This window comes from Coturnix japonica, chromosome 4 (assembly GCF_001577835.2).
Source record: "Coturnix japonica isolate 7356 chromosome 4, Coturnix japonica 2.1, whole genome shotgun sequence".
Lineage (NCBI taxonomy): Eukaryota > Metazoa > Chordata > Aves > Galliformes > Phasianidae > Coturnix > Coturnix japonica.
In genome coordinates, this window is record NC_029519.1 from 57246713 (window position 1) to 57272641 (window position 25929).

The window sequence follows — 25929 nt, forward strand, 5'->3', positions numbered from 1 at the left end:
AATTGAAGTTTCTGCATATAACTTGTACCTTAATTTATGTTTCAGGCTCCTCATCATTCTTTCTCCATTTTTTCTAGAAAATAAAGGCAGCCATTTTCATTTGTACAATTTAATGTGCTGTTGAATGGTTTCTGCAGTGATATAACCATAGAATTTTGTATAGAAAACACAATTAGTTATCACCTCTAATGTTATTTTCTTCTTTCTTTTTTCACCTTTGAGAGAAAAAACAAAAAATAAAAAGTGAGGAAATTGTGAAAGAGATGAAAGAGATTATAAAAAAGAAAGGTTCACCAGAAAAAGAAGTGTAAAGTAATATGCAGATTTATCAGAACTTCTCCTAAATTATTATTTTTAGGCTTTTTGTTTCTGTTTGTCTCAGTCATTTAGAATTATTCACACAACTTGTTAGGAAACTTTGCTAAACTGTACTGCATAATTTGTTGCTCCTATTTTGGGATACTTAACTTTTTCTTTTAATTGAAAGATTATAGCACACTTCAGTTCTATTTCACTCCTTTCTTTAACTCAGATTTATACCTTCTAATTTGCAGATCAAATGTTGTTCAGTAGCCTACTACAGTAAATCTTCCATTGTGTTAGCTTAGGTTTATGCTGAAAGAATGGAGCTAAAATTGTCTTTGTGCCTCTGTAAATACCTGAGGTGTGGGAGCCACAGTTGTGAGGCTGGTCTCTTTTCAGTAGTGCGTGGGGATAGGACTAGGGGTAATGAGATGAAAGTACAGCATAGGAAGTTCCACACAAACGTGCGGAAGAACTTCTTTACAGTGAGGGTGACGGAGCACTGGAACAGGCTGCCCAGGGAGGTGGTGGAGTCTCCTTCTCTGGAGATATTTAAGACTTGCCTGGACGCCTACCTGTGTGACATGGTGTAGGGAGCCTGCTTTGGCAGGGGGGTTGGACTCGATGATCTCTAGAGGTCCCTTCCAACCCCTACAATTCTGTGATTCTGTGATTCTGTTCTAGTCTCTCTTTTTTCCTCTAAGAAACATTTCCAAATATGCAGCAGAAAGTAGCAGCTGTTTTTTGTCCAGAACTTCTTGCTTAGTAATTTCTCTCTTGCTCAGCATGTGTTTCCAGATTCCCCTCTATAATATTTGTTCCAAGCCTTCCTACCAAGATGTTTCCATTGATTTCTTTCCTTGCCTTCCTTTATTCTCTTGTCCATGGGGTGCAGGTTTTCTGTAAGCATGTTGAATCCAAAAGTTGGATGATTAAATAGTTATGTTGGCAAATACATTTATTTTTCTCATTCTGAAGATGCAACAGAAAGTGAACATCAAATGCAGAAAGAAATTAATAGCAATTAGTATGTTGTTATTTCTTTATTTCAATGTTTTTTTAAATCTAGCTTTCTCACAGCACTGTTAAACTGCATCTCCGCTACAGCCAAGCTGCTTCTTCAGCTAATAGAAAAATGTTATATATGACAAAGTACTCATGGAAAGTTTAATATCTAGTGAGATCAGCACAGAAAGGAACATTTTCTGCCTTCTAATAAATCTTGCAAGTCTCCATTAGTTATGTGGAAGCATATTCATTCTGTACAGAATGTGTTAGTTTGTACTGGAGGCAGTATTTCAAGAAGAATAAATTGCAGCAAGCTGGGTAGATTGCCAGGCTTTTCTGTTGTAATGAATCAGAGGACTGGCCTGTGACTCCTGCAAGCAGAAATCAGGCAAGAGAGTGCCAAGGTTCAGGTGCCAGCAGCAGTCATTGCCTATAGACAGCACTGCTAATCCTTTGGGATGCCTTGTTAGGGTGCACAGAGCCTCAGCAGTTCCCAGTTTTCTAGTGCTGGCAGACTGTGGTATCTCACTGGCTGTTTTCTTCCTCTTCTTGATAATCCTGTCCATACAGCCTTCTAACAAATATCTCAGGCTTTATGGATGGACTTGGCAGAGCAAATCTAGAAAAACTTCACACAACATGTTTCTATGAAGCTGCAACAGGCTGCTAGAAACTCAGAACTGATCAAATAGCAAAATGTCGAAATGGCATTTTAGTGAAGCTGCTCTTACACTTGCAGCACTCACAAAAACTTTCAGTTGAGCCACTTTTTGTTGCCAAAGTAGACCATGGGTCTTTTAACAAAATTGCTTTATTCCCTAAAAGTCTAAAGTTTATATTTTTTCCTTAATGAAAATAATAATTTTCAAAAATGCTCTTCTCACTTTCCATTCAGTTTCCTGGGCAAGCTGTGCTAGGTGTTCCTGCTTGAACAGATGTGTTGGATCAGATGACCTCCAGAGGTCTCTTCCAACCTTAACCATTCTGTGATTCTGTGAACTTCTTTTCATAAATGGCTTAAATGTTTTCTATGCTTCTCTTCTGCTAGGAAGGGTGGGGTTTTTTTGTATGTTTTTGTGGTGTGTTTTTCTTTTTTTTCTTTGCTATTTGTTTCAGATAGATCAGACACACTCAGAGGTCACTGAAATGCTCTACCTGCAATCAGAAATTCTCCATTATGTAAGTTGTCACGGTGGAGATAATAGTAATCCCACATTATATCTTTCATCCTTATTCCATCTTGTAACTGATGTTGTTATTTAATTAGCAATTGAGGATTATATTTAGAAATGGAATATTTAAATGCATTTAAATGACTGCAGAATCTGAGAAAGCAAACTCAGATGTTATATTAATATTAGTAAGTGGCTTAACATTTATGGACTGATGTAAAGTAGCGTAATCTTTTGATAGTAGTTGTTTTTCTAGAATTGTTCCTCTATGAATTCAGTTCCTCTATGGACCTTGATTAGAATCTGTTTGATATGCAGTAATTCCATTTTGTTGCCATTTGGCAGATGGCAGAAGAGGTGCAGTCTGAGAAAATGATGCCAGGCATGGAAGAGCATGTGAAGGTGTGCCACTAAAATTCCTTCAGATGGAAAAAATGGCCCCCACTGACACTCACTGATACTTTCTGAACAACTATGAAGGCCAGACAGTGGATGTGAGCACAGTGAGGCTGTGGGTAGCGTGTTACTGCTGTGGTGACAGTGATGTGAAAGCCATCTTTGGTTGACCATGCACAGCTGTCACGCCACAAAATGAAGAGCATCCTGATCAGCTCACCAACAAAAATTGGCAGATTATTACCTGTCAAAAATTGATCACAGGTGACCAGAAAAGAAAAATACATAAATGCAGTGTTTTTCTTATTTTGTTGTCCATGTGTGTTTATAAAAGAGCTGAAGAATTCTTGCTTACTGGGGGAAAAATGGTATTTACTAGAGAAGAGAAGGAGTAGATAATTAATGTCTTATCCCAGTCTCTACTGTTATTGGAAGAGTGGCTCCAGAAGATTACTGTAGTTATATAGAGAATCATACTCTGGATACCACAAACTGAATAACACAAAATGACTGAGGCATGTAGTGAGGCATGTAGTGAATTTTTAGGTGTTTTAGAAAGTAAAAGCATTTTCTATCTGAAAATATAATTAATATGTTTTGATTTGTTACCTGACTTCAACATGACAGATTTTGATATACAAACTACAGTATGGCTGTTGTTCTATTATCTGTACTCCTCTGTTGTTCTGAAGTGAATTATCTCCCTTTCATTACAGAATAAGAAATCCTGAATTATTTTGCCTTTACCACACATATATTTATTTGCATTGGTGTGAATATTTCTTTTTGCAGCTGTCTACTGTTGTTGCAGCTTTGATTCATGGAAACAGAAAATCATGTATTTAAATATGTTAAATTCCTATTCAGTATAATGAGGACAATCTTTTATGACTCAGATTCTTCATCATTAATTAATATTGGATTACATTAGAATTTACATAGATTTGATATTGGAAACCTTTTTGCACATATTTTTGTTGTGTAAGTTTGGGAATTCAAAAGGCAGTGAGTTTTGAGGAAGCTCTTTCATGTGCAATAACATGTTCCAGATAAACATTCTGACTGCTAAGTCTCTTGCCCTCTCTGAGAAAACCTTACTCCCACAAGATTTTTTTTCCAGTAAATAGGATAATGTTTTGTTGGAGTATGAAGTTGTCTTTGTTAGGATTTATGAGGGCATACAGTACTTCTGAGTAGACAGAGTGTTCTAGAATAGCTGAGTTACTGCCTGTAGGTTAGTGGGTGGAGGGTTTGGGTAGATGTGTGTATAGGTCCTCTCACGTGCATCGGGTTTTGCATAGCAGGTGTACGCGTCTGTAAGAGAATTATCATAGTATATAAGGAGTGTGATGCAGCAATAAATTGAGAGAAGACCTCATGGCATCCATGACTATGTCTCTCCCTCCCCCAGATGGTCGAGGTCCCGGGATAAGTCGGGTTAATTGGTGGTTACGTCATGTTTTACGAATATCTACAAAACTGAAGAATTTGAAGCCTGAAATGTAATTTTTAGCACTTTATTGGAGAAGACAGCTGCTGTTTCCCCAAATTGCTTACCGTTTTAGAAAATACATATTTCATACCTTGCACTGCCTGTGTTTGTCATTGACAGTGAAATTCATCTGCCCTACCTGACCCCACATGACCATCTGTTGGTTTTGGCTGGGCAGTGATGCCTGCAGGCACAGAGCTGACCTCGGACATTGGCATGCTATGACCAAGGTCACTAACCCAGCTGGAAGTCTTGCAGAAGCCATTCCATCTCGTGGAAAAGTTTTGATGTATCCTCCTCCAGGAGCTCTCCTGCCAGACCAAAGATTTGGTGAGACTGTATCACCTGTAAATGAGGGGAATTCCTCTGAATGTCCCTGTATACCTCTGAAAAGTGATAGAAAAATACCAGAAATCTGTTTTGCATTTCTATTCACAGTGATATTTTTTAGCTGCTCATTTGAATACATCTAAAAGATACTTTTCATAACAAAACCATCCGGGACATCGGATCTATAGAAATAGTTTAATTTAGTCAGTAAAATTTACACAGTTAATGTGAACTGAATTTCTAAAGGAGAACTAATCAATGTTTTTAAATATTTTTCAATTCAAGTATGTAGAGAGAATGCTGAACTAAAACCCAGGCCAAATATTCACTCAAACTTTTTCTGTTCTTGCTGTTTTGAACAACAAAAAAATATTTTTTTTTATTGTCATATATCTACTAAAAATGCACATACAGTTTTAGAACAATGCATCTTGGGACAACTATGCTATCTTTGAATTTTCATGTGACTTTTAGAATCATTTCTGTGTCTTGAATCCTTGATGTCTTCATACAGATAATATGTCCAGTCCTTTGGAACAGAACCACTGTATGAAAATATTGGCCTAATGGTTTTCTCACTGAGTTCTTCAGAATTGTTCAATTAAGGATACAATTTCTATCCCTTTAAGAAAATCTTTTCTCAGAACAGGGCCCATCTACTCTAGAACTGTTATTTTGGCCTCTTTTTTTTAAAATTTATTTATTTATTTTTTTCCCCCACGTTAGAGAGAGTTAATTCCTCATCATAATGGAAATTTTCTATATTCTGGTAGTTCCACTGAGGTGTGTTCTTAAACAGCTTCTGATTGAAGAAGGGCTTTAACACAGGGAGAAGAAAATTCCAGTAGAGACAGTGAAGCACATAATCTGTAGAATACCCCCAACAGAAGGAAATTGAAAATCTGTATCTCCTAGAGAGCTTAGTTGCTACTGGACTTTCTATGAGAATCAGTACTGCTTTTTAAAGTCTTTAAATCCTTGCTGTTTTAATTATTTTGGCTGTTGGAAGTTATTTATTTATTTATTTATTTATTTATTTATTCCAAAATTTAATTAGCTCTTCCATATGTCCATATCAAGAAATGTTGTAAGTAGTGAGTTACATTCTGAACTTTTCTAGTAAGAACTTAGATAAAATACACTTTATCTGGCAAAACAGAAGGAACAGTAGAATTCCCCCTCATCTCTACCTCATTTTAGACTCAAACAGAGAAAGTCAGGAAGGACTGTGGATTTTTGCAATCATCATAATTTACTACTTCTTTTCTTATTTTTACTCTTCAAACCATGACAATACTGCAGTCATTTGACAAGTAAACAAAACAATCTTTTCTTGTCATTTTTAAACATTTTTTAAATGTGTTTAAACTTTCTTAAAATATATATATATAATTTAAAAAGAAGCAAAGAAACAAAGAAACAATTGATCTTCTACATCATGTTTATACCAAAGATAATTTTTTTAGAACTGAGGGAGTGCTACAGGGTGAGTCAGGTGGTGAAAGTTAAATCTCCAACATGTCTAAGTCAAGGCTAATGCTGGAGCTGGTTGTCATCGTACCAAGATCAAGCTGTGGCCTTACTTCCCTGTTTGCATCACTGCTTTCAGAGAACTCTGCAAACCACTTTGTGCCCTTCCCTTGAGAGCAGAACAGCAGTGTTCTTCCTGCTCCTGCAGGAGCTGGTGTCCTGTAGGCAGATGCTCATGGCAGCACAGTGGAGCTGAGGAAAATGGAATGCTCTGTGCCTCAGTGAGCCACCCACAATGTGCTGCTTCTCCAACTCATGGACTACTAATGTGAGAAAAAAAGGAACACTTTTCCCACATCAGGTTAAACAAAGTTTTGAATGCAACAAAGAAACTCAGCATATGGTTTGAATAGAGCTTTGCAAGGTCTGTTGGTATCCAAAGATATGGATGTGTATGAGGCATGGGGAAGCAGAGGGACTTCTATGGATCTCCTTGACATTAATACTGAACATATTATTTAGCCTGAAGTAACTAAATGAAATGTCTTAGTGTAGATTTTAATATTTTAGAGTTCAAAGAAGCATTCAGGCTTACTTTTTTCCTATAGAAGAAGCCTTCTGTATTACACTGCAGTTTTATTATGTTTTTCTTTTAAACAAACTTCTTAATACAGCTAATGCTATTCTTTTTTACTTCTTTAAGGACAATGTTCAGGGAAAAGCAAAATGTGAGTAGCATTCTATAAAGATCCTTTTTTCTCCTAACATAAACTCAGTGGAGACAGCAGTAAAGGTGAGTTTTATTCTCATTCTGGACAGAATTCATGGAGTAATGAGGGCAGCATTCACAGGGATGATTTTACAAGGAGAGGGCCTTTTTAACAGACAGTGTCTCCCATGGGAGGGATAAAGCAATAACCAAAGGCAGATGAAAATTCCTGAACATGCTGAAATGGTATCAGCAGGTTAGAAAGTATCCTAACCTCTGGGAAATATTACATTACTGCTCTTTGTGGAATATGATCTCTGGAGTAAAATTTTCCTGTGAAAAATGCTGAGGCATACCACAGCATCAGTATCCCTCACGGTGGAAAATATTTAGATCTGCATTTCTGAACTAGATCTAATAGCAGTGGTATGACTTTGTGCTTAGTAAACCATATTTCACTCTGGTTGCCATCTGCTCTTACTTACATGAAATATTTCCTTCTTTTTCTCCTTGTCTCATATTCTTCCAGAGGCCCCTTTCGCAGTAATGCAGGCACAGTTATTTGCTTGTTCAGAAGTCCAGAGCCTGTTTGAACTCTGGGAAGAGACGGACTAAAGGGAACAGAGGGCTGAAGAACTGTGGAGGGTGTTAATAGAGCTGAAATTGCATTCCTTCTTTTTCAAGCATAAAGATAGAAAAGAATATCCTCAACTTGTTAAGTGTTATTCTTGGATATTGTACATCTTATGATGCTTTTTCTCCTGAGCCAGCAGACTTCTCTTCTACCCACTGAGGTGCTGCCTCCTGCATGCCCTTGTAGCAGCAGCTGTCCCCTTGACTTTCTAAAACTTTGGTGGAATGAAGCAGATGGGGCTCTGGCTGCCTCCCTGACCATGGCTGTTAGGTGTATGCAGTGCCCACGTCTAGATGCGAGGGTTCCTCACAGCTGGAACAGCACAAGCACAAGAATCAACTTGGATCTCAGAGCAGAAAGCTCATCAGTCCTTCATCTTACTTGGTTTATGAGTACACACTATAGTACAACAAACCTGTGAGAAACACCTTTAAGAAGCTAGCAAAATAGTTACTTTCTGTTCATGAGCTTATAGGGAACTTCCTTTTTCTGTGGTGCTGAGGAGGAGCATAATCATTACAAGGGAACAGATAACATATTCCATCTGAGATGGCCTCACAGCCATTTGTTTTCAACTGTTTTCCAATTCATTTGTACTATGCACACCTATAAAGCAGGAACAGCTCTAGGTATAAGCCCTGCTAGTGTCAGTGAATCTTCATTGGCAAGAATTCAGCTAAGCTGCTTTTACATGCTTCAACAGCTTCAACAAGCCCCTGAGAATGAAGACTTTCTCATTTCTCCGCTGCTCTTGAAATCAAAGTAATGCTTTTGATAAAATAAAAGTTTTTAAAAGGAAAACAAAACAAAACAGAAACAAAAAAACCTTAATGCAGGAGCAAATAGAAGAAAACAAATTTTAATGTCTACATTGATTGATCAGAAAACATTTCATTTTGTATGTACTGTAATAGCTGACTATTAACTCTGACAAACATCTAAAAATGTCCAGGTTTCTTCCTGTTCATATTAGCACCCATTTCACCAGTAATACTGAAACCACTGTGTTTGTCTGGCATGAATAAAAAGCATTTTTCAGACTTTCTGCAGCTACGATTAAATACTGAAACTTCAGTATTGTTTCTAGACAAATAGAAGCTGAAAATGTGGCTATTTCTATCCTGGGAATTCAATTGCATGTAACCCACAGGGGGCTAAACATTGTCCCATTGTGCAGTACAGAAGGTGTTTAAGCTGCATGACCATTAATTTAATCATCCTAAAGTTTACCACTGGGAAAAGGAGGGTAGGAGGGGAAGGAGACGTAAGAAAAGCACATTAGTGATGAGTTGGTTGTCCACGGCACAGAAGCCATCATCACAACAGCCATTAACTGACTCCCTTGTTGGCTGTCTCCATGGATGACTGAAATGACTCCAAGCCTGAGCTAGTCTAATTATATAGTCTAAGTATAACCTCCTTCCACAGATCTTGAATGGTATACTGAATCTGGCTTTCACCGATAGGGATGGTCTCCCTCAGGTAGCCCTGAGATGAGTTGATTACAGACAAGTTTAATGTGAGGGAAATAAATGCTGAACTCGCTTACTGTAATTATAACTTCAGTTTGTGTACCAAAACCTCATCATGATTATTTTTTTTTTTCAAAATATAGTTCAAATTAAAAAATATATATTAACTGAAACTTCTGTTTAGAACCAAGATACAAATTATATATTTCAACTATCACTAAAATTTTTGTCTTTTTTTTAGTATCCCAAATGTTATTTCACTCTTTTCTTCTGAAGTGTGTAGTAAATTTATATCTTCTGTCTCGCTCCAATTTATAGGAGGGAGGCAATGTTCTTTGGTATATGTATACCCAGCGTGAGATTAAGAAACAGTGGTTCAGCAGCAGTCCCATTGCAAGACATTCTGATGGTCTGAGGAAAAGCACAGGGGAGGAGAGCAGCAGCAGCGTGGCTGGCCTTGGGCAGCAAGTGGGTAGCAGGAAGAAGCCGCAGGGTAAGTCCAGGAGCAGGCAGCAGGATTCAGGTAGCAGGTCCAGGAGAGTCCATCAGCAAGCAGGATGTCCATAGTGAGGGATCTGATGGCAGACACCTTCTTGTTCTTCAGCACACAAGCATCATGTTGTGAGGAATCTGATGGCAGAAACCTTTCTTCTTCTTCAGCATGCAGGCATCTTTTTCAGCATGCAGGTGTCAGGTCATGAGGAATCTGATGTCAGAAAACCTAACTTCATGGTTGCCGATCCCTCTTTTATCCTCCTTTTTCCTGCCTACATAACATTCCTGGGTGCTTGGGTAAGAGTCATGTGCAACACCCCCTGAGATGGCCATCTTCCTCGAAATAAGCCCACACAAAAGATCACTTCATGGCCATTCATATGCAGCTTATCTCTCTCATTGTCCCTGGCCTTGTCCGTCTGTGTCCCTCAGACAAAGGGTTTCTCAACCCTTGACCAGGACTTGCTTGGACTTGTTCACATGTGTCCATCAGCAAGCTTTGAGTCAATAGTATAACAGAGTATAACCTTACATCTTCTCACTTGTTATTCTGCCTAAAGAGCAAATTTTCAAAGTTCGTCGTAAATACCAGATATGGTATAGAAGTCAAAGGCCACGAGTTTCTACTGAGAGTTTTTCTTAAATTTGTAATCCCTAAGGGGTAGAAATGTCTGTATCATCAGATCTATTCAGATGTCACACAGTTTTTTCCAATTACACTTGTGTTAATCTGCCTCATTTCTGTTTGGCTGAAATATAAAGAAAAGCAATTCATCTTGAAATAAAGTCCTCAAGAGATGGAGAACTGCCATTTCCCTCAGTAATTTATGCTTAGGGCTGATCACTCTACAAATGACATATCTCTGTCTTTATTTTTAATATCCAGGCATTTTAAAATACTACTCTTTATTAAAATACCAATTTCCTATTGATAAAAAGAGTTGACATTATACTTTCTTGGAGGTAATTCAATATTTTAATGAATTAAACTCAGCCTTTTTTTTTTTTTTTTTTTTTTTTAATGATCTAAGTGGACTTGCCTTATTAATTGTTTCCTCTTGCATTCATTTAGATATTGAGGGTGTTCTGTAATCTCTCAATATTTGTTTTAACGTACAGACTTCAGAATGAGATTCAGTAGTCCAATTTTGTTTTCACAGTTGTTGTACAGATATATAACATCTACTTTCTTCAAAACCATTTGCTGCTCACATCAACGTTCTTGGGTATGTTGGTTTGTCAGTCTTTCTGGAAATTGCACCATTTCTATATAAATGACTTGCTTTAGGCATACAAAGTTGAATGTACTGGTATTTGCTCCAAGAAACTAATCCAAAAATTGAGCTTTCTGTGGACAGAATCTACCATGCCCAGGGACATCTATTGATTTTAATGAGGCTTTATACAAGACCAAATATCTCCCCATGTGGAAATCCATGAATCAAATTTGAAACTATTTAGGACTAGTAATAGGAAAGAACGAGAGTAAGGAAAGACTATGCTGATAAACCTCTCAGGTAGGCAGCATTATGATTCTTCAATTGTTAAGATTAATGTTTCTTTTGTTTTCTTTCTCTGTTTTTTTTTTTCTTTCTTTTTTTTTTTTTTCTTTTTATGTGTCTGACTAGTAAACAAATGTCTGTCAACCTTTTCTAAGAAAAAATACAATAGAACTGGAGGACAAATTCTGTAAAAAAAATATATAGTTGTGATATTTGCCCCATTGATTTCACTTATTTTTAAAATATATGTCAACTAAAGCTTAGGATTTAACAGTAACACTGTATTTTCATTTGAAACCTTCCATTTTCTTTGGAAACTTTTTTTGAAAGTAGGAGTCAGTTTGAAGAATAACTCATCTATGCCTCTTACCTTCCAATTCCTGGGACAGGAGAGCTTAATAAAAATAATCTGAAATTGTCTGTAAAATTTAAATCAATTTGCTAAACTTTTCAGAACATTTATAAAATCTAAATACAAAAATGGAACAAAATTATTCTAATACTGACTTTAAGCTGTGGTTTCAGCAATGTATAGTTAGGGGCAACTAAAAGATAGTAAGCAAAACTCTTTTTTTTATGTGACTATCTTTTGTTCTGCTTCAGACAACTGGAATGCTGTATGTACAGAAGAGCACCTGAGACAACAAAGTAGGAAATTGCATTTTCTTCACCACAAGATATAAGAAGTTAGTAAGATTCATTAATGGAAAAAGAAGCAAAAATTACTTTTAACTTTTTTAGCTTTAAATAAAGCTGTTAACCCAAACAGTAACATGAATGAATGAGGCCTATTATTGTTTTCAGGAACTGACTATGAGAGATGACACCAGTAAATTCATAACAGGGCATCACAAAAGTACAACTGCAACACATTAGATGTTGTTGCAAACACAAAAGTACATCAAATTAAGTTAGATATGGAATTAAGTGGAAAAATTAACTTTTTCAGTAGTATCACTAGCAATGCATGTTAAGAATCTGGGATCACCTCAGTAGCATTGGAGAATAACACATTACTAAAACATATTGATATGGTGCATGTAACTAACTTAAACCAATTTTAAAGTCATCAAAAAGACAGGATTTATAACACTATATTGTATTGAAGCTTCATTTTATAAACATATTTACATTTTAGTAAAGAGTTGAAATTTGTCTCCAAAACTGTCAGTTTTTCTTTCTGTGCCATTTCTGCATACTGTTACTCATGAGTTTTTGGTAGGTATGCTTGTGTTTGCTGAAGGTCAGGTGGTTAAGAACTTGAATGCATAAGAAATGTTTTTCCAGAACAGAAAGATTGTTCAGAGATTTCCATATCCTGTTCTAGCAATGGCCAGTGATAGATGCTTCATATCTACTTAATGGTGCAATAATATATCATGCAGATATGATTGTCCTTATTCTACACAACCCTGGCTGAGCAATACTGAATCATCAGAATTGCTAACACTTAAGATGTTATGGGAGTTGCTGGTTAGTGGTAAATCCCTTTTTGTGAGTCTTTCTGAATCTATGGTGTTAGTCCAGTTTTAAGAAGAAATGCCTTCAATGATTTCAAATTAGTTGCACCAAACGCACAGAGGTGCAACAGCCAAATGTCACTTTGGGAACTGGTGATGATTCTAGTGTGTGATTTCTAGTATCATTTCAATCTGATTCCTGGTTGTGCCAAAAGAAATATATGATCAATCTTCTAAAATCAAAATATTTACAATACTGAACTGGGTACTTTTGTATTCTATCTTTATATCATCCTATGTTGTTAATGTTAAAGTCAGAAAATCAAAAGTTATGTATTAATGTACCTATATAAAAATAGATTTTAAACTCAAACTTGACTGTAGACAGCTGGTACTTACCTCTGATAGAGTTGTTGTTAGTGGAAATAACCATTTTTAGTGCTTGAATTTTCCTGATAGGCAATGCAGGAAATGTGGAAATCTGGAAAAGGCAAACAGCAAGAACTAAATGATAAAATAACTAGACTTCAATAAGAAAATGTGAATGTTTTTCAGCAGCTTGGTTATGTTTCTAATTCCCACTGAAAGCAAACAAATGTTTTCTACATTTTAGGAGAATGAAATTAAAATTCTTGTTCAAATTATATTCAACATGAACAAACCTGCTTATTATTAAGCAATGTTCCTAATGAATGGCATTCTATGGCAATATCCGTATGCTGTACCTAGAGGCAGAGCCTCAGTTATCTTTTAATTGCTTTCTTACCAGACAAGGTGTAAGAGTTTGAAGTTCAGATTCAATAAAATAAAGTCAAGCGCAAATGGATTGGAAGGCAAGGGAAATGCTAGTCCACTTCCCTAGGTGTACTTATTTTCCTTCTGGCAGATATTCATCTGGCCTATTGCTCAAAATCTGTAAAGATGAAGACTTTCAGACAATTTATGCTCTGCCTTGCTATCTTTCTCTTCCTGTATGCAGTCTGCCCTGAAATCTAACCTTGATCTTGCTGCAGTATACTTCCTTTTTTTTATCTTGGAAAGAAGAAAATAGTATTTTCTGTTCTCTTTGAGATCTACTACATACTTTGAGGCCATTGATCTACCTTTTCTCTCAAAGCTGGACAGGCTATATCCAGTCTAGCTCTCTTCTGAGTTATGATGTCTGATGACTCTCGTTGCTCTCATCTGAACTTCACTGAAGAGATTCATATTTTTTTCTGAGGTGACAGCTCAAAACAAGGCAAAGTGTTACAGCCAAGGCTATTCTAGTTCTAAGTGGAGAGAGAGATAATTTCACATATCCTTTGGGTTACCCTTGAAGTTTGATGTTGGTATTGAAATTCTGAGCATGTCCAGAAGCTTATGTAATACCCCAAATGTGCCCAAGTGCTAGCCAAAGTGCTCAATTCTGTATTTCTACAATTAAATTCCTAAGAGTAGTCATTGCAAATGGTATTACTGATTTTTTCCCATGTTTTTAACCCCCCCTTTTTTTCCTTCAATATAGTATAACCAAAATGATTGCCAATACCTGATCCTCATGATAATTAAACTGATTTGTTCACTTATACCCTTGTGATTCCTCCACATTCTTAAAATGTGGTGTTGTGAGTTTTTGTTGTTGTTGTTGTTGTTGCTTGTTCATTTGTTTTTCCAGTAAACTGGATAATCCTGCTAGATGTGTTATCAACTTGTTCATAAATGTTTCCTGGTTTGACTGTTATGGATTCCCACTAGTGTATATTTTTTTATTTCCTTTTCATTATTACCCATATCTTTTAAAAATTCCTCCTCATTACACCTATTTATTTATTTATTTATTTATTTATTTTAATTCTCAGTATGAAAAGAACATTTTTATTTTTCCCTGTCTGTCCTTCTTAAAGAAACTATCCTTTCATCTTACATGCTATTGCACATAGATTTGGGAATGCCAATTAAATAATGATATTCTTGGGAAATAAATTCTCCTGTTTTTGTTCCTAACAATTCTTGCATCTAAGAAATTCAGCAATTGACTATTGTTATCCTGCTTGTCTGTTCGCTGACCTGACTCATTAATAACTTACTGCAAAAATAATAAAAGTGGCAATGCTATGATAGTGTAACTAAACTGTCATATTTAACAAAGGATTCCAAGAAAACAGTACACAAGCATGTCTGTGATAATATATACCAAGAAAATCTGGCATATCCGGGACATGTCAGCTTTATTGAGCATGTCTTATATCCACTTCTTTAGGATTTAAAGATGACAGTAACTTGGTTTGAATGCCCAGGCAAATGTAAACTTTTTCTTTTTGTGAGGGAAAAGGCCAAGTGGTATAACCTTGGTATATGGCAACCCTGGAACTCTACTTGTCTGCTGTAAGCACTGAGTAACACTTCAGAGAACCAGATTGTAAACTCCAGAAGAAAAGTAGTAGACATTTGCAATTAATCTAGGCACTGTTTGTTTGTTTGTTTGTTTGTTGTGTTTTGTTTTATTTTCCATTCTGGGAAAGATAACATAGCTTTGTTTCATCTATCTCTACTATTTGACATTAACAAATGTTGTTCTTCAGTAAGGAAATGTATACATTTATTTAAAAAGAAATTTCTGTTTATGATACTTTTTGTGATTAATTCTTTAGACCTTTTTCTACGTGGAATACATTCTCAGGGTTGGCTTTGAGCATTGTTTTATGACAGCATTGTTCCTCACTGTCTTGCATACAGTATTTCTGCACTTTCATAACTGCTCTTTTTCAGGTCATTTCCTCTTTGCTAATCCATGATATATATATGGGGTGGTCAGTGAGATCTAGAAATTAAGTCCTCCAGTTTCAGTTAAGATTTCCAAACAAAGCTAAATTTCATTTCCTATTGATTATGTGTAATTGTGTCTCCTACTTGTGTTGACAGTTTTAGGGCCAACCTGAAAAATTAACCCTTTTCTGAGCACTGTAGATGAAAAATATAAAATAAGCTTATACATTAATTAGATACGTGAGAACATTGTCATATTGATCATTTAGAGCATATGCAGGATCTCTTGTCAAATTCTCCTAAGGCCTTCTTTGTCAGTAAAGAAAGAGAAGATAAATGTGTAGAAAGTGACCAACAGATAACAAGAGTTCAAGGACACAAAGGTAGGTTATTTGTCAGATAATAAATTGTACAGGTGTCACAGTATATTTATTAGTTGCTCAAATCAACTACAGAGTATTTTGCAAAGCAAGGCAAAATTTCCTTGATGAAATAAAAACTGTGAAGGATAAAAATTGATTTACTATAGCATTAGTACTTCATCTAGATCCTTTTCTGAACATTCTGCTCAGCTGTTTTATAATAAATAATACAACTAATTTGCTACGTATTTGCTTTTGATTTCTTGGAAATATCCATATTGGTCATTGCTTTTTAAAATCCACCAAACAAATGAACAAATGACCAACACTCAATATGTTGTACTTTTATTAATTTTATAGATATATGAAATGAATTTTAAATGGATTTTTATTTTCCTTTCTCATGGCTTTTAGAGTAATGAAATACATCTCTATGAATTCAGTGCTTGCTCATATGTATTTTGTTCCATGTCTAGGAGAGTACAGATACAGCTGAAATGAATTTAAAAGTTATTTTTATTTTCAATAAAGTAGACATTTTCACGTTGTTCTAATTGAGCTTGAGACTTAAAATATGGAGTTGCAGATCCTTGTTATGCTGTTAGGTGATTGGGTAGCAGTAGCAGAAGTCGACTTATTTACATGTAAGTTTCCCAGGGAAGCTGATGGGAAACTGCCCATAGATGAAGGGCTGTCAGTAGTTCTAAATACGTTTGCATGATTCACAGTAAGAAACTTCCAATACTGCAAAGATTTATATTTGTGTTTAGCACACTTTTTTAGCTTGCCACAGGAGCTGATGGATTACTCCCTAATGGTGAAAAGAAGTTGTATCAGCTGTAAGTGAAAAATGGACTCATCTAAGGAAGGGAAAAAAAGGAAGATATTTTGAAATATGGAAGAGAATAGGAGGTTGCGTTCATTAGCAATGTAAAAACAGCCTCTATCTACGTATAATGAATTAGAATGCCCTTCATTCAAATAAGTTCTTATAAAAATGATGGTCCGGGTTGCTACTAAACTGAAGTGTATTAACTTGATACATTGATTTCAATGCAGCTATGGTGATGCAGAGCTGGCAGAAAATTGGCTTGCCTCTGTGATATCAGGAGTCAGAGCCTAGAGCCAAATCAGCGTTTAATCAGCTAGACTATAACTTCAGTGGAACTTAGACAGCTCAGTTCTTTATACTGATCCACAAAATGTCTGCTAAGATTTCTGTCATCCCAGTAGGCTTATTTGTGGCCAGTGGTGTTAAATAGCTCCCTAAACTGTGTATGTATGTAGACACTATTGTTTAAGACAAATATAGCAATTTACTCATTTATTTTTTACCTAGAACCATGAAATCATGTTGCAAATGCAACTAGAGGGATTTATTTATGTGAAACAACCAATATTCCTCACAGATATAAAAAAATATGAAAACTGAAGATTCCCTTCTAAAAGGTCCTTTAATTCAAAATTAAAATGGAAAAAATGCCCATTTTCACCAGCAGGGAGTTTAACTACTTCTAAGGAAAATTACAGTGACCCATTTCTTTGGTTCTAATAGACTTTGTTTATACCTTAAGGGGATGTTGGACATCATTGTTTTCCTTGAAACTCCATCCAAAATATATTAAAGGAAGTTCAAAAATAATGCCCTTAGCAGGCAATTAAAAGAAACACAGACAATACTTTACTAAGGTACATGTCCTTTCTATTTCTGAGGAAGGACGAGTTCTTAACAGTCTGAAGAATTCCTTGATTAGCATATCCTGTAATAACAACCTGAGAAGCCTCTGTCACACTCACAATTTATACAACTCTTGGTAAGCGGAAGGGGAAGAGTATTTGTGTATGCTAGTCAGGTAGAAAATGACAAAAACACAAATATCAAGGGGGTAATTTTTTCCTGTTGGCTTTTGATTCTCTTTGCATTTCTTTCTGTAGGGTGCTGTTTTAACAACTGACTCACAGTGCTTTGGCATCATTCTTACCAATTGTTCAGCTTTTTTTTTTTCCCCTAGAGTTTTGAAGCCTCATTTTCTCCCCTTTCTACATATAGCACTGCCCATCAGTCTTCTAAATCAAAAAAGGCTCAATTTCTCCTGTTTTCTCTGTTCCAATATTCTCTTGATCTGTGATTTGACTGCTTCTAGCTCCTTCTGTTTATTCAACTCCTTCTTTATAAGGATTGTTCCCTCCTTCTGATGTTTTAGTGTGTGCATGATAGCACAATAGAATCACAGACATACTGAGGGAAAGCAGGGTTAAGGGAATGTGGTATACTGTAGTATAATGTAATACGAGCAACTAAAAAACAAAGAAACCCATGTTAAAGAATGCCATTCATATCTTTGAATTTTACCCCCCATATTTTTTTAATGCTGCTGAGATTATCTACTTATTGGAGATACATGTCAGCTAAAGAGCCAAATTATAGAATGCTCAGTTTTCATTCACATCTGCATTAGTGAAATGAGCTTTGGAAAAGGACTTCTGAAGGGTTGAGAAACAGTACTTTAAAAAGCAACTGCAAGTTGCTTTGGGGCAAAGGTGCATATGTGGTCTGAAGAAAGTAGAGAGATATTTTTGTTACTAGTACGTAATGACAGAAAAAATTCAGCAGCACTGTCAATGCAGTATGCCATGTATGCTCTCTGTAATAGAATTCGAAAGATATCTCACATTATAATCTATAGTTTCAAATGACTTAATTGTACCATTAACTCCATAACCTTGCTTTAAAAGTAACTTATGGCTCATGAATTTCATTTGAAAGAAATAATCTGAGAAACTTTTTTACAAGATGATTTTCAAAGTTTTCCTCTGGCTATTAATTGTTATTTAGTTCATCAATATATATAACATGACACTACATTTAATTATATTAATTATGTAATAATTCTAACAAAAGACATACAATTTCCATTACTTGACAAAGTCATTTCATCTAAGAAATGAAAAGCATCAAGGTGAAAGAGAAGGACATCAAACAAAAATAAAAAGGACAATCGTAGAAAGGAACTGAGGAAGAGATACAAAAACTGATAGGAAGTGGCCAAGAACAGAGTCTTATTTTCCTTTGCTTCTTTCTTTAACAATATTTTCTTTGTAGAGAGAATCACAACTGTGGGCCATTTTGAGAAGATGTTCTGCTTCTTAAGGACAGCACTGACAATGTCTACATGCATGTACTCCAGGGTAGAGTGGATTTTTTGAACTCTAAGGTTAGCAGCAAAATGAGGTAAGAGAATAAATAAAGTTATTATGGCACACACAGCAGAAGTTTCATATTCTCAGCCACTTCTATTGCAGTTCCAATAGAAATACAATCAGTGTCACTATACTCAGATAGACGGGTGCTCATTACCTAACACCTTCAATATGATGAAAAGTGGATTGTTTATAGAGTTTCAAAGAAAATCTGTCATAGAGAAAACTCTAGTTCATGGTTTTCAATAATGATGCAACAACAATTGATTTGAAATTGTGCTGAAATGCATACTTTGGGTGTTCAGTTTCCAAGTATGCATTTCATTAATGCCTTTTCCCATGGCTTTTTTTTTTTTTTTAACACAAGGCAGTCACTATCAAAATTAGGTGTTGTTTTTTTCAGATAGAAGTAATTGTGTACAACCTTCCTTCTTTTTTAATTGTAGTTTGTTTTTTTTTTAAATTGTTTTTTTTAACATAATGATGGAGTTTAATAATATAACTATTGGTAACAACTTTCTACCAAGACGTTTATACTAACATATACTATAGCTGCCTGAAACATTCTTTTGATAGTTAAAGTGAGATACCACCTGAACTCCTAGGATTCTCAAACTGCCCTCAGGGAGATACTCCACTACACTCACTAAAGCTACTTTGCCAGAGTGGGTCCTCATAAGATAGCATGATGTGGGAACTAGCTTCACAAGACAAACCTTGCTTAATATCACTGCTATGTCAATACTTTTCATGGAGAATGGACGTTATGAAGTTACCTGCTTTCCTTGACTCTGATAGTATACTTTTGCAGCAACTACAACTTACACTTTTTTTTTGTTTGTTTATATCTCAGTGCTCGCAACTTTTCTAGTAGAACAAAGATTGACAGTGAGAGCATCACATTCTTACACCAGTTTGTAGACATCAATATCAACAATATTTAGTATTTCATATTCTTGTGTGGTGTTTTTTTTTTTTTTTTTTTTTTTTTTTTTCCCAATTGTTCCCTCCATTTTAACTTGACAAGGTGTCTTGGGTAAAAAGTGCTGCTGTCTTAAGATGGATGATATATGTGGTTTTTCTTCCATAACTTCTGACAGCACTTTCCAGCCTTCACCTTCAGCAACTTCATTCATCCAATCTGCATCTGCTCTAGAGCAAAAGCATGTCAGGAACTATGACAAACTGTTAAGTGGTGTTAGACATACAGTCCTGGAGTACTGAAGCTCAGTGTTGAAGCTGATAGTATTTATAAGGTTTCAAATGGCACAATACTTTCATTCAAAGTGAATATGAGTGTGAAATCCAACTCTATGCATTGACAGAAATGTCTAATAGACATAATAATAAAAGAAAATGTTAAAATTGATGAATTTGGAAACATAAAATCACAGGGTTTTTCTTCATTGGATGTTGTGGCAGCTGCTGCAAAAGGGTAGATAAGAAAGAAGCCTGAAGATACTATTTAATATTGAAATAATCAACCTATTTCCATGGGATTTTCACATTAGCAAAACTGAAAACTTCCCCTCTGTTTTCCACCTGTGAAATATGAAATATGCTTCTGGCAGTTTTTCTCTGGGAATTAATACTGATCTTTCCTTCCTTCTCTCCTTCCTTCCTTCCTTCCTTCATTTTTCCTTTTTCGTTTCTTCATTTTTTATTTTTTTTTGTTTTCTAATTTATTTATTTTTTAATTTCTATTATTTTTTAATTACCTTGACTTTATGTTGTACAGGAGCTCTAATTCATTTTCTGCTCTTTCATTGCTAAGGAAATGTGGTGAAATATTAATAGTAATTCGTGAGGTAGATAGGTCCCAGAATAGTAATAGCTACTGTTAAACCCCATATCACTTAATGCTGTACCCTTTGTGTTATTGTTAAACTTAGTTGTGTTTAGTGGTATAATATTAATAGTAAAAAAAATCTGAAACAAAATTATGCAAGTGGAATGGAATTTGTAAGAGGATGTGTAAAATTCAGATACAGATTTCTGTGTCCTATATCTGTTTCAGCAACTGGGAGTCAAAGAGTAAGAACGCTTTCAGTACCCACAGTATTTCAAGGTAATATGAGCATGAAATTTGAACTTAAGAAATGATGACACCTGTGTCACCCTGTTTCTAAAAGCATTACCTCTTAAGGACACTTTTAAATATCATTGCATTTATCCAGACTGATTACTTTTAGAACAAAAATAGCTGCTCTGTTAATAACAAAACTTTGCCATTTACCTCCAACCACTGGTAACTGTATAGAGAATAGTTTCTTTATGTTGTCTATAGGGACTTTTAATCCACTGTGTCCTAAAGAAATTTTAATTTCTGTAAAGAGCAGATATTTTTTTTGCTGTAGATTTCCTAGCTGATTTCCTTTTTTTTTTTTTTCTTTATAGAAAGAAGACTTCTGCACTGAACCCTTGCCAAGAATCTGGCCAGCTCTGCTAGATGGCCAGCAGGGGCGTGTCTGGAAAAAATGGTAATTCTGTTTTCCTCTGGTTGTCCATCTGTAGGTGGTTTGTTTGTGCCCTTGTATAAATCAGAGCAATATCAACAGTCATGTTGATATCCTTCACTCATGACTGAATGAAAACATGAACTACTTTGTCAGTCATGAACAGCCAGGGTCCAGCAGAATTTTCTTTCCATATCCTCTTCTTTAATATTGGTGTGTTTTTGTTTGTTTGTTTGTTTTTAGGAATCCATGTCAGATGGTTTTAGAGTTTACTGCATTAACTTTATTTACACCATGCCCTCTGTTGCAAGGTTCATATCTGAGCTGCAAAATGCCGTGGTTGTGTCCCACCCTAGCTCCACTTCCTATTTCTTTCCATTTTCCTAAGTAAGCCTCTCATTCCCTTCATCTTCTGTTGATGTTAAGGATTTTGTGCTTCATCATCCAGATGTGGAATGTCGCAACTCCATTGTCTGCATCAGTCTTCCCCTCACTCCTGCAGGTAGCAGTGGCATAATCTTTGGTTTATACTGATGTACTCAGAGACACCAGCTGGCTTTTACAACATATGCTAGCAGACAAATCATCAAGTAATGTTATTCTGGTTACTCTGAAATTGCTAAATCATATTTAGTTCAGCTTTGTCTCTCATGCTGCAAAATGTTTCACTAAATGCACAGCTATTCTGGCCTTGGGCTACTGTAACTTTTGTATTAGTCATCCTTATTGAACATGTCCAATTGTTTTTTTGTGCAGCATTTTTTGGTGAATCTTGAAAATTCTATGACCAAAAGCACATACTTTCTCTGAGCTAGCATAGCTTTTTACAGCTGACATGTCTGTGGAGAGGTGATTTATCTTCAGCCTTCTTGCTCATTTTTTTTTTTTTTTAACTTATATTCTCTTGTAAATTAAATTAATATTCTTACGTAGCGGATTGTTTTTCAGTGATCACATGACAGGAGGTCAGCAACTGAGTTTCATAAGCAGTATAAAAAATAACTGTCTATCATCATATTCTTTTGTACTTTTCTTGGAAGACGTAATTGACAAGGGCAAAAATGTTCAAATAATATCTGGTACAAAGCCAAAGATGGTTTAGATTCTGTGTAAGAATAGATTTTCTTGATTTATTTCATTAGGTATTATTAATCAGAATCCTGATATATAAAATGTAAAAGCAAACAGATGAACAAATATGCAAAATATAACAAAAATATAACAACCCAATACTAAACAAAAACTAACATAAAAGTCTGTACAAAGAGTTTTTCAAATTTTGAAGTTGAGTTCTTAGAGAAGGGATTTACTATTCACGTGAATGAAACAAATGAGTTTGAAATATAGACTCACCTTTCAACAGGTTAAGATTTGATTTCTCTGTAAGATATGGATATGTAAATGGTGAACCAAAAGCTGGAATCATTAGTAGGGATGCAGATTTACAGTGCTTGTTATCAGTACTTCATATAGGACATGACATCATGTAATGCAAAACATCTCACAGCAGATTGGAGATCAAAGTGTCGCAATTTGAGCTAACAGTAAAGCAGGAAGTACAAATGGAAGAGAGAAAAAACACATCACTCATGGTCAACAGAGATGAGGACTAAATTTCTACACTAACACTACCAATCAATTAAACTGTTCTTCTCCAGAGCTGTCAGAGAAAAAGCTTATTGTCAAAATATGGTATAAAATCTTGAACAGAAAATCTCAACAAGAAATTATCTCAAAGAAGCTCAAAGACTGATAAATAACATAAAAATATAATTTCCTGTAGTTTTAGAATCTGAACAAATTTGAACTCCCGTATTTAGAAAGGAAAACAACAGTTTTGAAAGTTCAGAAAAATATTTGCAAAGAGCTAGATGTTACTGTATATTGGGGAAGTTTAGCTGAAATTTATTTTGCCTTCACCAACAGCTCCAATGAAAACTCAGTTTGCTCATTTCAGAATGAGTTTAGAATTTAAGAGAATTTAACAAATAGTTACAAGGATCAACAAGAGATTTCTTGCTGGAGTGAATAGGGGAAAACTTAAATTCTGCATGAAAAAGACATTCTGCTTTTGTCTCATACCTGACTTTAATTGCTCAGCAGAGACACAAATTCAGTTTCATCCTTCAACTCTAGGTACTTAAATATACAGGACTTCCATCTGCCTAGAATGTGCTTTAGCCACCGAGCTCTTTCTTTGTGTCTGGCTGTGTTGGTGGCAGGTGACAATCTATGTGTTTCATCTTTCAAATTAACTATGTTTATTTTAAATAAAATAAAACAATGTCAAGAGAATGGAAAAAGAATGGTGAAAGTGAAAGGAAAACTCACTTATAAGTAAATACTTTCTCTTGGGAAATAAAAAAATGAAATTGTGTCTTCTGAAACAAATTACTCCTTTTGTAGATGTGTACACAAAACAATGTTTTATTGCTCAAGTTCTTCTTCTCCTTATGATTTTTTTTAATCTAAGCCACTGTTGTTTTTTGGGTTTGTATTTTTATTTTTATTTTTATTTTTTGCTTTTTATCCCAGTATGTTAGGAGAATCCCAGAAATGTGCCATGTGTCAAATCATTTCACTAAAATAAAGCAGTTTGCTCTTTGTTTTACTTAGAAGAAAGATTAACAACTTCTCTGTTGACTTGATTTGCCTTTCCACTAAAAAAAAAAAAAAAAGAAAATAGAATTGGTGCCTTCAAAAGCCTTCCAGTTCTGGGAAAAATGTCCAATTTGGTTTTAAGCATTATTTTTACAGACACTAAACCATATGTAGTGAATTAAGGAATTAATGGTCTTAAGCGTTTTCGTTTGTTTGTTTGTTCCTCACCTTATCATTAATACGAGCCCAAAACTTCCACAGACCTTTCAGTACAGTACTCAATCAATTAAGAACTGGTTATAGTTATTTCCTTTTGATTTATTTATAAATTCAAGTCATAGAAAATTAAAATAACAAATTTAAATACGGCATACAAATATATGAATATAACTTTTACTTTGTAGAAAGAAATTCATAAAGAAAAATGCAAATAGCAATCTTGTTATCAAATCTTTATTAACTGTTTTATTACCTTAAAATAACTTAATTTGTTGACAGTATTTCAAAATATGTTTTTGGGAAAAGGAGCTAATTAATATGCTGGACTTGAGTGTTTAATTTCTTTTACTTCTCTAGAAAATACAATTAGAAAGCTTTAAGGTGTTTAATTATAGATCTTGCCTTGATCTGCAGTTTGTGATGCATGCACAGACTTTTAACACATAACATGAAGAAGTCTTCAGGAACCTCTGTTATCTCTAAAACATTATGAAAGTTTTTTCTGAGACCTTTTGAATTTCCTACATCATGATGTTAATCTGTGAAACTATATCTCTGTAAAGGTACAGATAAAATGGTTTAATGATTTATTTAGTGAAGGAACACACTAGAAGTGATTCAGGTTTTAGAAAATGTTGATTATTAGTATGAGTAAAGCTACTTTTTTCCTCTATCCATCCCTTCCTCCCTCCCTCCCTGTCTCCTTTCTTCTCTATACCTATGATATCTATGTTTGGCAAGTGGCAATATATGTGAGTATCATAGCTTTTAAAGTCATGAACCACAGACTTAATGTCCTGAAATGACAACAGCAGCAAATTTAATCATGATCCCTCACTCCTTTCTTTGCATCAGTAGATAAGATGAAAGCATCAATTAACTACCGTGCTACAGCACATACTTTGATGTTCAAGCCCAAAACAACCTGTGTAGTCTATAGAAAAAAATGCTTTTCCCAAAAGCAGTTAATATTGGTTTGTTTTTTCTTGGTTTTTTGTTTGTTTGTTTTTAAGCTGATTTACTGTACAAAAATCTGACAGTTTTCTGATGTTAGTGATACTGAAGTGACAGAAGATACACAAAATAACAGAATCTGTAAGGGAACCTCAGGAGCTGGGTGGCTATGAATGTACTTAGGCTCAGAGAGGGCAGATGTACTGAGTTGTAAAAAATGTATTTCACTGAACAACTGTGACAAAAAGGGCTATGACAGAAAGCTTATGGAGTGATGTTTGCTGCATGCCTGCCTAATATCAGTCTCTCATTTTTGTGAGTTGAACTGATTTATAGAGTTCAAGCTTCTATCATTTATGAATAGAATGGGTATGAGATGAACCATGCTGACAAAACTTCTGCAAAACAGATGATAAAAAGGATGAATAGAGCACAATGTTGGCTAGTAAAATAATAATGCTTTCAAATGAGAGTTAATTAGCTCTCTTCATGATGCAGATTAATGATCTTCAGGAAGACTTTTTTGGTTTCAAAAAAGAAACCTCAGGGAAATTTAAATCTCTTCTGCACCATTTGTATACAAAAGCAACCACTTTCAGGTGGAACTGGAGAGTAAACTTAAGCAGGATGGTGTACAATAATGGCATCTTCCCCCCCAAAAAAATTAGATCTATGTTTAAAAAGCAGGGAAGATGAAAATAAAAAGGGAAGTTTATGTTAGCTGCAGACAGATCACTACTAGCATTTACGGATCTAAACATACCACTAAATTACATGTGCAGAAGAACAGAAATAACTCTAATCCATCCCCATTTTTATTACTGTTTTGTCTGAACTGGTTGTTACATATCTGTCTGTGCTAACAATGTTAAAATTTTAAATAGAAATTTTGTCACAACAAAGATAAAGGTATGTCTGTAAGAATGGCATTAGGAGTGTCATAGT